The 17315-nt window shown below is 37.0% G+C and overlaps 1 protein-coding gene across 1 annotated transcript in view; it reads right to left on the bottom strand.

The window, feature by feature from the left end:
* NXPH2 (neurexophilin 2) overlaps positions 1-17315 on the bottom strand; it is a 128474-nt gene that overhangs the window by 110092 nt on the left and 1067 nt on the right. The gene's annotated exons all lie outside the window — the stretch shown is intronic.

Here is a 17315-nt window from a genome sequence, read left to right as displayed (position 1 = left end):
TGGGCAAATAAATTTTGGGCCCAAACACTTCCAAAAAGCTTTTCCAAGGTGCATGATACAAGCCATATATTAATAAAATAGAACCATTTGTACAAAGTTATGGACTGTAAAGCAGGAGAGAAAAATATCAAGAAAACTGGATTTAATAAAGATATTTGTTGCAATGAGCTATAAATTACCCCGGTTCTTCCTGATAGAAAAAATGCAAAAGGAAACATACTGAGTTGAAACTCCCATTCTCTAAATAAGGATACTTTATCAGAAAAACAGGTTTCTGTCCTTAGGAATATGTTCTAAGGAAAAGCTTATTAGCATAGTGCCATGCCTACAGTAGACACTTTAACTATTGATTAAACAGATGAATGAAAATATGAATGTATGAATGTGTGTGTGTGTGCGTGCTCAATCGTGTCTGACACTTTGTAACCACATGGACTGCAGGCCCCAGACTCCTCTGTCTACAGAATTTTCCAGGCAAGAATATTGGAGCAGGCTGCCATTTCCTACTCCAGGGGATCATCTTGGCCCAGGGACTGAACCTGTGTCTTTTGCGGTTCCTGCATTGTCAGGAAGATGCTTTACCACTGCACCACCTGGAAAGCCTGAACATGTGTCATGAAGAAAACGTTTTTCTATGGCCACAGCCTGCATTAATCCTTGATGGAAGCTGAGCGCATATCAGGAAATAATGGCTTATTTAGGCATTCGTACAGAGTGACAGAAGCATAATAAAGGTCTGTAACTTTCAAGGTAGAGACGAGACAGCCTCTTGCAAATGAAAAGGTACTGCTTTTAATGCAGTGGGGAAATTTCAGTGGGAGAGAGTCATCTGTGTGTATGTATATGTATAAAGGCAGGGGCTAGAATGCAGGACTCTGGCCCTGGGGATCCATAACACATTCACTCTGAGATCTACAGGAGCCAAGGCAGAGACCCATCTCTCATAGACATAAAGGGATAAATCCCTTCACATACCCATGCAGCCCCAGATGCAGTCCACTGGGGTTCTCAGATTTTATTCCAGTAAGTAAGGTCATTATTTACATATAGCTTTAATTTCATGAAAATATACTCTATTTCAAATTTTAACAGCAGCTGGGGTTCTGTTTTCTTTTTTATTACCATGTTTATCTCTGGGGTAGAAGATGCAAGTTTTATAGTACCTTTATAGATAGAATTTTTTACAAAATGTGAATTGCCTAAAAGGAGAAACTTAATTAAAAATGCATGCAATGGAGAAGACAGTGATTCATATACCATTTATAAAAAATAGAGAAACTCCTAGTTTACATTGGTAGACTTGAAAATCCCCAATTTTCAATAAAAAGGAAATGCATTCTAGTCTTCTAAGAGTTGAACTGCATAGTTTTAGGGTACTTATTAAAATCTCAAAAACTGTATCAAATTTCCCATTCAAAAGTGCTGATATCCCATTTTGATATCCATAGTGCAGCATGGATTTGTGATAAATTCTTTGAAGATTGTAATCCCACTATATTTTAATTGTAACAAATATGAACATCAAGGGTGATTTAGTTCCCATTATTACTAACAAACTATTATTCATGATTATTATTTTCAGTTTTTTTTTTGTTTTCTTCTACAAAGTAATGTTTTCTCATTATTGCATTTTAAAATAAGGAAATTTGAAAGCTTTACTAAAACTCTCAGAGCCAGCCCTAACAACTGGTAAAGATGTGTACCTGAGATAAAATGAAATGTGTGAACTATTGGAGGGAAATCTTATCCAGGAGAGGAATATCAGTGGCATCACTCATCAATCATGTCCCTCAAAAAGGAAAATTTATCAAATAGAGATATATGCACCAGGCATATTGCCTGATGGAATTGGCATTCAAAAACATTGACTGAATTAAACTGAACTGAAGGAAACTCGTCTGAGATGGAAAGAAGTATTAAGAAATGAACTAGGTCTTTGCAAAATGCTGATCCCTTCCCAACAGTTCAAAGTATTTAATTTGTTGTTCAGTTGCTCAGTGGTGTCTGACTCTTTGCAACCCCAGGGACTGTAGCCCGCCAGGCTCCTCTGTCCTCCACTACCTTCCAGTTTGATCAAATTCATGTTCATTGAGTCGGTGATGCCATCCAACCATCTCATCCTCTGCCACCCTCTTCTCCTTTTGCCTTCTTTCCTAGCATCAGAGTCTTTTCCAATGAGTTGGCTCTACACCTCAAGTGGCCAAAGTATTGGAACTTCAGGATTCATCCTTCCAATGAATATTCAGGATTGATTTCCTTTAGGATTGACTAGCGTGATCTCTGTGCAGTCCAAGGGACTCTCAAGAGTCTTCTCCAGCACCACAGTTCAAAAGCGTCTTTGGTGCTCAGCCTTCTTTATGGTCCGACTCTCACATGTGCACATGAATAATGGAAAAACCATAGCTTTGACTATGCGAACCTTTGTCAGCAAGGTGATGTCTCTGCTTTTAATATGCTGTCTAGGTTTGTCATAGCTTTTCTTCTAAGGAGCAAGTGTCCTTAGAAGTGTCTTTTACATATTTAATTGGAAGAGGCCAAAGAGCTCACCTGTGCAGCTTCTCAAGCCAGGAATCCCCTTCACTGGTGGTTCTCAGTTGAGATATGTTTGCTTCTCAGGGAACATTTGTCAACATCTAGAGACATTTTGGGTTGTCACAATTGGGAAAGTGTGCTACAGGCATCTAAGAGGGTAGAGGACAAGGATGTTGCTGAACATTCTACAGTACACAGGGCGGCCACTTTTCTCTCACCCCTACCCTCCCACACAAGTAATTGTTTGGCCCAAACATCAGTAGTGCTGTGGCTGAGAAACCCTTCCCTAAGGGATGACCCAACAGATCACCTCTGCTTATCTCTTTTTTTAAAAAACCACTTTTTTTGAGGAATGATCAACATGGAAAAAGCTATTTAATGTATACAACTTGATGAGTTTGGAGATAAGTACATATCTGTGAAAAAAATCATCGCCACAATCTGCAACATAAACATAACCATCATCTCCAATGGAAGGCACACTCATGGCCACGCCCTGAGCACATCTTTAAAACGTTGGCAGTAACCTCCAGTGAACAGACCTCCTTGATTCTGAAATTCACAGATGAATAATATTTGCCAAAAGCACTACAGAAGAAGTACACAAATACAAAAATCACATATTAAAGTCAAAAATGCCTTTTCCATATTTTAAAAAAGTATTTATTTATTTGACTGTGCTGGGTCTTAGTTGCAGCATGTAGGGTCTTGTTCCCTGGCCAGGAATCAAATGCAGGCCCCCTGCACTAGGAGTGACTGGACCACTAGGGGAGTTTCTCCACGTTAATCTTATGTTTTCTCATCTATTTCAATGATAGAAATTAGAGCACACGGTAAATAAATTTACTTGCTGAATTTTTGTTGGTTGTGTCATTTTTAATTCCATTATTTGGTAGCTTTTAAGGCTTCAAATCTGTATTTTTTTTTCTCTATGAAGATTTTTTAATTTTGATTTTTTTACTACTATGTTTCAGGTTAAACAATATTCCTGACTTCTTTTTATGAGGGTGATGACTATGCTCATCTCTTTCCAATTCTTGGTTTTGTCTGGTTGTGTTATTATTCTTCAGTCTATTTCTTAATATATTAACATTAGACAGCTTAAATTCTTATTATGAAAAATAAGGAAACTGGCATGCTCATATAGCTTCACCTCTTGTATTTCCTTTACCTCCAATATTTTATTATTTTAGTTCATTAATATTTATTATAGTTACATTCCATTCTTAACTGTACTTAAATCACTCATGCTTTGTGTACAAATCCATTTCAAAGACAGCAGATGAATAAACAGGGTTTATAAAAGTGAAATGTTTTAAATGAAATCCCTAGTGGAGACACAGTGTGTTGGGACCACAGAGAAGGAAACAGAACCCACATCTTCCCCGGGTCAGAGGCTAACACACCCTTCTCCAGCTTCCTTCACATCTTCTGAGTCACTCTCAGACACCATACTACCCATCATCCCCTTGTGTTATATGCTTTCTTCCTTTGCTGATGTACCTCTTCAAGGATTATTCCATACGGCGTGAATGAGAACTCCCCTGAGACACTTGCATGCTCCAAGTGTCCACGTTTATTTTCTCTGATTTTCTTTTTCTCCTTCCTTTTCCTTCCATGTTTGATTGATAATTTGACTTGGTTCAATATTCTTTAAAATATTCAGAAATTTGAAGGCATTATTACATTGTTTCTAACATCCAGTGTGGTTGATGAGATGTGTTTGTTTTGTGAGTCATCTCTGAAAGCTCTTAGGGTTTTCTATTTTCTCCTTTTGAGTCCAGGAATTTCCATTCAACACCATTCCTTTGACTGTGTCCCCTTCCTCACGGCCTCCATTACACGTTTCTGGGGCTCCTCAATGGATTATCTGGGTTTGTTCTCTATGTCTTGTCATTGTTCTTCCATATTTGCTATGTTGGTCTTCTGGTTCTGTCATGGCAAGTTCCCTTGACTTCACCTTATAGTTTGCCAGCATGATCTCTGGCCCTGTTCTTCCTGACCATTTATCAGTTATATACTTCATTCTAAGAATTCCTTCTTATTATCCACTTGATCTTTCTGCATAGCAGAAAGTTATGGAAATATGAAATATGAAAAGCTCTTATTTTCAGGATTCTATATCCCCTTGACTCTCTGAGAATCCTAACTAGGAATATTTAAAATTGAAATCTGTCCCCTGTGTTATTTGTTTCTTCTTGAATAGGTTCTGCTAGTTTCTCCTTGTCCTTCTATTTTGCTAAAGACTGTGCTTACATGTCTGGTGATCTTACTGTCCCTATCTATTTATGAGTGAAGAACACGATTAATATGAAGAATTGGAATGGGTCTTCTCTGTGGGTGCTTGGGTCTCTTTAACTGAGCCATTCCTATGGTGGGAGTTCTGATCACAAGTACTTTAACAGGAGCATACAGTGTTGATTCCCTAGACTGTGTGGAACTGTTCATCAAAGGGTCCCAAACTTCTCAAGTTAAGGTATGTGACCCAAGCCATTGAGACTCTCTCAACCAGAACATGACATCTTAAGTGAAGCAAACAAAAACTGAAGAAAAAAACCCCTGACATTTATTCATCATCTTGGCTAACTGATACTTTGCTGAAACTTAGACCCTTGACTTTGCTCTGGACATGCCTGATTCTCCAACTTTTCCTGTGAGCTACTCTGTTGTCTTGAATTTTTTCTCTGCCTAAGTTTGCCAAAGTCAGTTTCTGTAGCTTGCACACAAAGAAGCTAAGCTGTTGAAGGTAGAAAGGAAAACTGATCTTTGTTAAGCTAATGTTAGGTAATAGGCATTTCACATTTTGTATATAATCATCACGGTGATGGTTTAGTTGCTAAGTTGTGTCTGGCTCTTGCGACCCCGTGGACTGTAGCCAGCCAAGCTCCTTTGTCCATGGGATTTTCCAGGCAAGAATACTGGAGTGGGTTGCCATTTCCTTCTCCAGGGTATCTTCCGAACACAGGAGTCGAACCTGAGTCTCCTGCATTGCAGGCAGATTCTTTACCGACTGAGCTATGAGGGAAGCGTGATCATCATAATGCTAAGAAATAGCTATAATTACCATTATTTCTGAAAAAAAAAAAAAACCCAAAAAAACAAAAAACTGAAACTCAGCATATGCATTCTTTTGTCCAAGGCACCAGAAAAAGCACTGGAATCCAAGTCAGTCTGACATCAAAATCTTAGCTTTCTCTTTACTCTGAAGTATTCATGGAGTATGATACAGACCTGGCTGCAGTTAAGAGGATGGGATGAATACAGGATGAGAGATTTAAGGCTGGGAAACCAGAAAGAGAAATTTAGACTCAGTGTGTTAAGGAAAAGGGAATCACAGTCTCATCCTTAATAGTGGAGTGGCATAATAAATCAAAGAAGAATTTAAGAAAGATGATCTGTGACATGTGGAAAGCATTTAGAGGGCTCATGGTGGAATAAAATAGACCAGCTAGGACGCTGCAGCAGTGATGAAATGGCAGCAGGTGGAGAGAAAGAGACAGTTTACAGATGGATTTGGAAGGAAATTTCACAGGATTTTGTAACTGAATGGATATTGTAGGGGATGAAGAAAGATGAGCCAAAAATGACTAAAAGATTTCAAGTTGCAAAGAGGAAAGCTGAGTGAATGTATTCGCCTTGTCTCCCTCCCAGATTTCCAATGAAATAAACTAGGAATTCAAAAACAAGAATGCTTAATGGTGCAACAAAGAGGAAAGAATGCCAAGGGTCCACAAAATGTTGGACTCTCTGAAAGATGTAAAGAAGAGTGAATCAGAATGATGGAAAAGCCAAGAGTGCTGAGCAGCCAGGAACCAAACAAAGGCCAAAGAGAACAGCCCCTGAGCTGAGGGTTACCCCTGCATCCCCAACAAGGTCCCCTCTTCCCATCACCAGAAGTAGTACAGGTAGAGCTGGGAGTGCAAGCAGGTGCTGGGCGGCTACCGGAGGATGCAAGTCCTCCACTAAAGCAGAAAGAGAGCTGAGGTCCTGAACCTCACCTCTTAACTCCAGGCTTCATTCAGCTTAGACCACTAAATCTGCCACTGCTGCTAAGTCGCTTCAGTCGTGTCCGACTCTGTGGGACTCCAGAGACCGGCAGCCCACCAGGCTCCACCATCCCTGGGATTCTCCAGGCAAGAACACTGGAGTGGGTTGCCATTTCCTTCTCCAATGCATGAAAGTGAAGTCGCTCAGTCGTGTCTGACTCTTAGCGATCCCATGGACTGCAGCCTCCCAGGCCCCTCCGTCCTTGGGATTTTCCAGGCAGGAGTGCTGGAGTGGGGTGCCAGCAGTAGACTTAGAAAGAAAATAAGGCAGTCCTTTAGCTACTACTGTTCCAAAACAACTAACACAAACTTGGGAAAAAATATAGCATAAAGCACAGGTATGGAGCAAATTCTTAAAAATTAAGGTGACAGTATTATAAGTTTATGCTAAGTAGATGTGAAGATACACAAAATGCATGATTTTCTTTAAAATTTAATAAAAGAGATTCATATAAAGGTTGAAGAAAAAACCTGAATGGATAAGTGCCATAAAGGAAATAAGGTATTTTTAAAAGATCTCCTCTTCTAAAACAAAAAGGTTCAAATGGATTAAAACCCAACAGCCTTCTAAGCCTTCCAATTCATAACTATTTTAACTTCTCCCACAACTGAGGGGAAAAAATAGAAGTCTTTCTAATTATGATCCTAGAATAAGCCTGATGCAGAACCTGACATGTTTCACTTTTGCTATATTTTACTTATGAATATGACATCACAGTCCTAAATAAAATACTAACAACATAAAACACAGTGTATAAAAATACATATAATTTAACTTTGTTTCAAAAGTGTAGTATTAGGAAACCAATTCATAAATAAGAAACATAAACGGGTTAACACTTTAAAAATCTATCATCATTTTGAGGGATGTTAAAAATGAATATGAAATCAATCTCTATGATCAACATAAATTTATTTTAATATATAGGAAATATAAAAGTATATTCTTAATTTGAATAGGTTATTTATTAGAAACTAAAGCAAACATTATATTTAGTAAAATCTACACTAAAGTTGGAAATATGAAAAAATATTCACTTTCACAGTATTAATAATATTCTGAAGGTTCTACCCAGCACACTACAGGAATAAATTTTAATTTAAGAGGCATAAATGTTTAATTAGACAGAGCCAAATATAAAACTGTTTACAGGTAATTTAATTACCTATACATAAAATTCAAGAGAATAGAATTAAAAATGATTAAAACTAATAGTCCAGTTCAGAAATAGAACTGATACACTAAATAAATAGCTTTCTTTAAATTTCAGCAAAAAACAATTTAAAAATGTCAGGCCTAGAAATGGTAGTCACAACAACTCCATAATGTATAAAATATCCAGGAATGATAAACAATAATTGTGCAAGAGCAATATAAAAAAGAACTATAAAATTTAAAAGCTGTTAAAAAAGAATCACGAAATGGGAAATTATTTAAAAAGGAAAAAAAACCCACAAAATAAATTCAAAGGGTTATTAAATATAAGACCATGCCTCACCTTCCTAATATATAATACATTTAAAAAATAATGAAGTGTTTTCCTCTAATAGATTGAGAAAGTTAAAAAAAGTATACCACCAACTAGATAGGGATATAGGTATGCATATCCATTGTGAATGGTACCATATTTTGGTATAGTCAGTATACTAAATTTATATTTTCTAGTGAGGTGGATGAACCTAGAACCTGTTATACACAGTGAAGTAAGTCAGAAAGAGAAAAACAAATATAGTACATTAACATGTACATATGGAATCTAGAAAAATGGTATCGATGAATCTATCTGTAGGGAAGGAATGGAGATACAGAGGCAGAGAACAGACTTGTGGACACAATCGGGGAGGGAGAGAGTGAGCCGAATGGAGAAAGTAGCATCAACATATACACACTATCAGGTGTAAGATGGATAGCTGGTGAGAAGTCGCTGTGTAGCAAGGGAGCCCAGTCTGGCGCTCTGTGATGACCTGAGGGTTGGAGGGAGGGTATGCATGTGTAACTATGGCTGATTTGCATTGGTGCATGGCAGAAACCATCACTACATTATAAAAATTAAAAAATAAAAAAAAATTTTTTAAAGCAAGGTTCAGAAAAAAATTCAGTGTACATTCCTAGCCTTGAACCAGTATTTTTGATTCTAGGAATTAATTTTATAAACATACTCACAAATGTACTGAAGAAATTCAAGGCAATCAACATATTAGACTATCAACATAGTCAAACCCCAAATTATTAATAACAAGGGGCTGATTCAATACATTATGGGACATCAATTCCGTGAAATACTAAAAATCTTCAAAATATTAAGCTGCTGTACATTGTATAAAAATGGTCATAATATATTATTGTAGTAAAAACATGTTTCAGGACATTACATTATGTTGATATAGTTATGATGAAAGCATACATAGCCATAATTTCTGGAAAGAGACACATTAAACTAGTAATAGTGATCATCTCTTGGTGTAAGATGGCGCAGAGCAGGCAGAGGTGAGAATACCTGCTTTAAATATTTCTGAATATTGAAAAAAAGTTAAACAGACACCTGTGGTTGTGTTCCACAGAAACAGACACCAAGAAAAGAATGAATGCAAGTGATTTATAGTGAAGCGCATGCAAGGGAGTCTTGTCGGGGAGTGGGCAGCAGGTCAGTGAACAAGAGGAAGCTGTGGACATGTGCTGTGTTATCTCAGGCGAGGTTTCCGTTGCCTGAGGGAGCTTTGACACAGGGACACTCCAGGGTGTATTCCTTAAACCTATGAGCAACAGAACTGAGCCTTTTATGCTCTGGCACCCGTCAGTCATCTGTCAAGAATAGCCCCAGAGGAAGGGAACTACAGTCTGACTCAGTACTTTCTGGCAAGGGGGAATCCTCTGAAGGAGAGTTACAAGTGCCCAGTGTTAGAAGGAAAACCGAAAAAGGTCAGGGCATATAGAAGTACGTAAAAAGGGATGGTAAAAAGGGATCCAAAGGGATCTGGGTGGAGAGCCAACAACATCCACTACGGTATACTGTTTCTATAATATTTCTAAAAGTATTTCTATAATGCACACACATGCATGTGTGCATGCTCAGCTGTGTCCGACTCTTTGCAACCCATGGACTGTAGCCCACCTCGCTCTTCTGTCCATGGAATTTTTCAGTCAAGAATTGACTGGAAAAAGTTGCCATTTCCTACTCCAGGGGATCTTCTCAATCCAGGGATCAAACCTGTGGCTCCTATGTCTCCTATGTCTCCTGCATTGGTAGGCAGATTCTTTACCTCTAGTGCCACCTGGGAAGCCCATAATAAAGCTTGCATTTTCATAAAAAGTAAGAAAGGGAGAGAGGGCAAGAGCAAGAATGCAACTTGTAAAGCAAAATTTTCCATGAATGCTCACAAGTTCCACATGAGTGTCAGAACCAACTAGATGCCCTCCCACCCCACTGGTTCCTTCTCATAATTCTACCTGTCTATTAAAAAACCAAGATTAAGTAGCCCTTCATAGAAGTTAAGCCCTTTTTCTCTCTTCTTGTTCACCTTTTCCACCTGAAGTGAGATAAGTTGAGATCTTGAAGAATTAGAGGAACTCGCAAACCCTCTGCTGACGCTAACTGGAACCACACAACTGAGCCATTCATTTAGCTTTAATGCTACAAAAGCTGGAACGCCTGGCAAATCAATTCTGAAGCTAAAGTCTAAACAGAACTCCCAGTTAAGGGACAGGCTCTAAGAATCTGTTTGTTCTGTTCAACTTGTTTGACTTCATGACAAATTTGTTTAAAACATTCCTAAAATGAATGAGTTGAGGTTTCTGCCTCAGCGTGGTCACTGAGCAGAAAAGAATGTCTCAGAAATGTCCCTCAAGCCTTATCACGCTAGGTGTCTCTGAAGGATATCACAACCTTCTGCTACAGACAGCTGCTGCCTTGGCCTCAGGGCTGGACTGGGCGTACAATTCAAGTTGTGCCTTTTGTGAGTCTGTATAAAGTCCACCTTGGAAACCTTCCATGCCTTTGTTTCTTCATCTTTAAAATGGATGCAGTAACTATTGCTCTGTTTACCCTCCCGAGCTGATGTGAAGATGAACCATGAGACCACACACATGAAAGAATCTTGTAAACCATATAATGCTTTATATCAAGTCACTTGTCCCAACACAAAGATACCAGACATGAAAATGGGGAAAGAAATAGGATCTTCAAGATCTGATTCCATGAATGTTGGAAGGTACTTGTTCAGGAAAGGTGTGTATGGCTGTGGATGTATGGAGTGTGAGTTGCAGTAAAACATCCAAATCAAAGAACACTAAGCTATGGAGAGAAGGCCTGAGAGCCTGAACACTAGGGTAAGAATTGAGGTACAGATTTTGGAGTCATCAACATGGGAGCAGCAGGTGAATCCATGACTTTGGAAAACACACCTTTGAGAATTTCACCTCCCTTTTCATTTTTGTAGCCATATAATTCTCATACCAATCCCAGCTGTCTTTCGTTGGGGTTATCAAAATGCACAACTTTATTAAGAAAAAAAGATTGCTTTCATTGCTGCAAAATGTTAAATGGTTCTTTTGAGTCCCTATTCTCTTACTGTATACATTATCCATTCAAAATATCATGAAGATCAGGGGCTTTTCATGGCCATATAAACTACACATGTGGTCTCTTCTTTCATGTAACCTAAACTATTTCCTAAGTTACTGTTTTGAGTGCATAAATATACCTACCGTATAATTTAAAGTAAACAGTGAGATTTTAAAATTGTCAATATATACGGCAATATTTGAAAATCACAATCTTTCATATTCTTGAATAAAGAGATTTACTTAAGTGTTTTTTATGACCTGAGAATCCCTTTATTTGGCCCAAAACAGCACTATTGCAAAGTCAAGTTTTTTTTTTAAGACATTTATGTTGTTTGAAATGTAGCTGGGACTGAACTCCAGGACTTGTCAGTCTGTGTCAGTTGCCTTTCCCCTGATGCTAAAACCATTAACAATTTCTTCCACCTTTGACAGTTCTCACATACCAATTCATTGCTGGTTTTCTTTTTTAAAATTTCGTACCATTTACATTAGAACTCTTGAGACCTTTGGAGTTAGTTAAAAGTATCCCTGCTTGAAATAGGTTAGATTCTACTGAGACTATGAAAGTCACACATTAGTTTTCTGAAGTACATTATTAAACTGCAATGTTGCTTATCTTAATAATTAGAATTTAACTGAGAGTCAATTTACTTTTTATTTAAATTAAAGGAATGAGTAGATGCTAATAGTTTACAATTTAAAAATGGTATAAACGGGGAAAAGCCCTTATTGTACCATTTTAATTTAAATTTTATTGATTTTGCTGATTATATGTGTTAAATAAGTATTCATCAATCCCTTTGCCTAGTTTCACTAAATTTTCCTTTTCCATAAGAAGATACAACATTAATTAGTCATATAGCATTTTAAATCTCTTTCTAAATATGTGTATCATTTGTGATAAGGTTAACAGCACAAACTTCATGTAAAACATACTTAGAGCAATTATGTTTGTAGGTAAGACATACTTTAAACTGTACAGTAACTAAAGATGTACATAATACATGAAAAGAAAAACCAGAAACACTGTACATTAAAAAAGGAGAGAGATACTAGAAATCATTTTTCATTCTCTTTATCATTAATGACGTCATGGTACAGATGAGGGATTTGGGGTTTTTAAATGACCAGCCCAAGACACACAGAGACACGTGTGTATGTATGTACACACACACATATGTGTCCTTAGAGCAGTTCCATTTTGTTTACTGCTATGTCCTCAAGGTCTGCTACAGTCTCAGCATAAAGTCAGGGACAAAATAGTAAATATTTGTTGAAAATGCAATTTACTTATAAATAAAACTCAAATCTTTCCATTGTTCTTTCCAATACACAAATGGAAACATTTAACATGTCATTCTTGCAAATTTATTGGGAGAATAGAATTGATAAACTGTGTGAAAGAAACTTGAAAACACGTAAGTATATACAAATCTAAAGCAGCATTATTATTGCAGTTTAAATTTATAAAATCTCCCACTTTTCTTACTGTAGGTCCATAAATTGAAGAAAAGCAAAATTTACAGGAATGATAATTTTAAAGACAACTATTTTAATTTCTTGAATGATCTGGCTAGGAAAAAGCTTTTGGGTCTAAATGGTGAAGTATTCATTTTTAATGGTAGTTCTATAAAGGAAAAGAATTCCTTATTACATACAAATCTTACAGCATAACAAACCAAACAGTTATTTTTCATAAATTAAAAATAACATCAATTGGAAGTTTTCAGTCAATCATATCTTAGAATTCTTTCTATAATATGAAAATCTATACTGTAAATTGCTTTATATCCTTTTCTATTGAACATAATTTTGAAATAAAGAAAGCAATTGTCATCAACACCATTGGTCATATGACAAGTAATAAAATATTGAAATAGATTGTTAGCAAATAAAGATGTACAATTGTTAGTAAACAAAGACTAAGGCATCTGAATTGGGCACAATTAAAATTATTTAAGATGAAACACTGTTTCAAAATCTTACAGTGGTTCAATAAATAGGTTAGCTGGGAAGAGACTATTGAAAATAATTTAAACATAGTACAATTTAAATTATAACCAAGAAGAATATAGAAACTAGTTTGTTAAATCATCATTACACATACTATAAGAATACCTAGAGAATGAACTCAAAATCATTTGGACCAATTTTTTAAAGCAGCTTTAATATAATTGACTCCAAAATCAAGATATTAAATGCCAACTTCTAACCGGCAATAATGCTTATGGCTAAGATAGAAATGAGATTCTTTACAGAAACGCTGACACAGCCCTAACTCTAGGCACTTGAGTGTGTGGCTATAATTCTTTTTTCAAATCTTACCCAGCAAAGCTTCAGGTAAAAGAGTCCACAGAATATGTAAACAGTAAGAGACAGCCCTGGAGCCTTTACAAAGCCACAGACCTGTGACACATTTATATTTATCTCTGATTGCTTACTACTAAATAATGAAATCTTTCACAATGTATTGATTAGCTTTTTAATAGATAAAAGGTGGGCCGCGTATTGTGAAAATCAACATTTTTTAATTCGTTAGACTTGCAAGAGCTACACATTTTAAGCTGACAGTGTAAAACCTCTAAAAGGTTTTTCAAAAAAGCTTTGTGCCTTACTTAGCATTTTGACCACTAATCAGAAACAATAAAAAGAAAATTAAGGAAAAAACTACAGAATGAAAAGTAACAATGCCTTTCTTTTCCATTCGGAAACCTATTGAGCTATAAACTAAGTTCCCAAGAGCAGTCAGCTTCCCATGTGGAAGGCATTTAAAACTGAAGGACACAACATAATCTTAGAACAGGCCAACGGAACACCATTTATACCGGGAGGTGACTGGCTGGAACACAGGATCTAATTGTCTAATACCAATTCTCATTTTAAATAATGTCTAAGATAATGACGCTTTTAATGAGGAGTCCATTTTAAAGCCTAGCCAACTCTAAGTTGTAACCATGATATGGTGGTATTTTTTTTCTCCTCAGCACTGTCATCTAGGCAACAGACAATTATTGATCCTACACTAGGAAACACTGTTTTGATGTTTATTGATCCAAACTATATGAGGGGAATTGTGATTTCTGAATGGAAGACAGTCATGAATTATCACTTCTTGTAAATACAGAGCTGTGGATAAATATATGTTATGACTATCACACTCAATAACTATCATAATTAACAATTTATTAAAATAAAAATAACCTCAATAAGCTCATGCGGGATAATACTGTATAATGATGAGCTTAAAATTGTAACACTTTGCATCAGAAATATTCTGATTTTATAGGTTTCTAAAAATTTGCTAACTTGCATCACTTTTTTAATTTATATTTTACTTGATAAACTCATCATTGTATTACAGAAAAACAAGTTGAAATGTATAACAATTTTTTTAAATCACCACTAAATTTTATCTTAAACTCAAGCTAATCATCCATTTATTTCAAATTTAATCTGTTTTACAATCTGCATTTTACTTAGAGGCAAAAATCACACTTATTATGAGTTACCAATAATAATGCAAATCTGAAAGAAGTTGTCAACTGGCGAAGTTTTTACCTTGTATCATGTCACAAAATAGCACTCATTTTATTATAATGTTAACTCCAAATGCTAATTCTCTTTTCATTCGATGGCAGATGAGAAATCGTGTGCTATTAATGTTTTTATAAAGAATATGTTGCTGTACAAGAATTTTAAAGAAAATAATACATTCGGGTTTGCTACTTAAATTCTGCAAATGCCTAGTAATCTTACTTTGGGTATAACAAAACACTGAACACAGGCCAGGAGAACTGGGCAAGGACAGGTCACAGACACACATACTTCATAGTTTACCTGCAATATTTATCCATTCAGCTTAGTGTTTTCTTAAAAATGGTAAATATCTCCCAAGTAAGTAAAAACCTGTACCAGTGTTATATGATAGCGACTTATTTGGGCTCAACTCCCTCTGACTATTTTCATATGAATCAGACAAATTTCTTAAAATTAAAATTTCAATATCCCCAAATGAATCCACTACTCATTTAAACATATTTAGCATTTTATGATGGCAGTGGGAATGGAAGTAAAATCCATTGCCAACAATAATCCAGCCTTGTTCCCTCTGCCTCCCACCAAGGGCAGATGAACTAAGTCCATCTGGTTCCTAGAAAGTGAAAAAATTAGTTTTCAAACATTTGATCCACTTGTTCCTGGGATTTAGCAAAGAAGTTCAATATTAGCTGAAAAGGTAGAATAAAATTAGAAGCCATTTGAAGAGCCAATTTATTACTTTTTTTTTTTTTTTTTGCTGGGGTGGGGCGAATGTTGGGATTGGGGGGTGTTTCATTTAGATTTACCCAGCTCAGCTATTCTGTTTTCCTTTCACATTCTAACCCCCTTGTGTTATAAGGTTGGAAACAGCTATAAGATTGTGGAGAATGTAAACAGCTTTTTATTGTCCAAAAGGATGGCAGTGTAAGGAATGTGTGCTTATCACACAGCTGCAGCTCCCCACCTCACTTACCATGATAAAGTGCTCCAGGAAAAAAACATTACAATCCAAGCACAATCCAAAAATGGATTAGAATTTGACATACACTTCCTTAAAAACTAATCAATCAATCCATGCTGTAATATTAGAATCTAGCTCTTAAGGAAGGTATACAATCCTGTCAAGATGTATTTTTTATTCCCTATTGACTCTGGTTGTGTGGAGGAAAAAAAAAAAAATCTAACATTCCCCATAGAGTAGCTGATAGGAGAACTTTTCCCAACACATCCCCCAATATGGTCCCTCATCTTTAACAGTCTAATACAGTGGAACAGATACACAGTTGATGATCACTGAATGCAAAGTTAAATGAATGAAAAAAAAAAAAAGAATGAACTAAGAGATCCTTGAAGATCCTACCTAAGTAACCTAAGTACCTTATTTCCCCAGACTTCTATAGTTTAACTTAATATACACCATACAAATGTGCTTTGTTAGATCATCTTGTATTGGCATCCAGATCAAGCATTTTAAAAAGCAAATGATACTGAAGACTAATGTGAAAAATATGTGGCACGCTTAACGCCTGGCATGCAAAATGTATTTTAACATGCAATATTGTATATAGCCAGTATGTGCTGGCTCATTCAAGGACAACGTCGGAGCATCACTGCATTTTCTTCTTGATGCCATTGAAGAATTTCTTGGTTAATGCTGCGCAGGTGAAGCTCATCTCCGTTGTATAAAGAATGGACAGGCCTTTCGGTGTCCTCACCCCTTCACTAAGAGCGTTTCGAGTTCCTTCCATCCCCAAACTTGCAAATATCTCTGCGTCTACAATATGATATGTATCATACAGAAACTTTAATAAGTTACTTGGTTTTTTCCTCGGAGAAGTGGGAGAGAGAGAGAGAGGACAGATGGAAAGGGAGGAACACATTATCATGCTTGTGTTCCTTACCCCTGTTTTAACAGCCCAGATTCAACTGGGTAAAGTCTTAAGTATGAGGACCAAAGAAACCCTGGCTTCTGGCGAAAGCCCTCTTAATAGCACGGTATTAAGTGCCTAGAGAGCAGGAGAAACCCATCACAGACGTGGACTGAGCCACAGCAATCCCCTTACGGAATTTTACTTTAAAAGTTGTTTTCTTGAAGATTTTACTTAGGTTCTCCCTTAAAGAGAATTATCTAGCAACCCATACATCATACAGGTAATTCGGAAGGAGGATAGCGTGGCGCCAAGCCTCCAAGCAAGGAGGGATGAGTGTCACCCCTGGAGCTGTCGCCGAGAGCCTCTCTAGTGGACCCTGCGTCACCTTCTAATTCCCTTCCTATTCCTCAGCTCCCCCTGAGCCTCCCAGAACCGACGGGAGAGGTCTTTGGGAACAGAATGCTTAGAGATGACGGGGTGGAGTTGGACTTGAAAGTTACATCCTGCCTCCCCCGTCGGCACAAAACCCCATCCTAGTCCCCAGCGCCAGATTGGAAAACGAAGAGAAATACAATCTGTCTCCCAAATCGGTCTTTCGCCTAAGTTTTTCCCCATCAAGGAGCCACTAATCGGTCCCGAGAACGAGGATGCACGATGCAGAGGTTTAGAAGTGTTTGCGGGCATCCGTGCAAAATAGCACGTGAAAAATAAAAGCCACAAAGCCTCTCAAACTCTGGGTCTTTCAGCCCATCTTCATCACGTCCG

This window comes from Bos indicus, chromosome 2 (genome assembly GCF_029378745.1).
Source record: "Bos indicus isolate NIAB-ARS_2022 breed Sahiwal x Tharparkar chromosome 2, NIAB-ARS_B.indTharparkar_mat_pri_1.0, whole genome shotgun sequence".
NCBI lineage: Eukaryota > Metazoa > Chordata > Mammalia > Artiodactyla > Bovidae > Bos > Bos indicus.
This window is presented reverse-complemented; position numbering and strand designations above follow the sequence as displayed.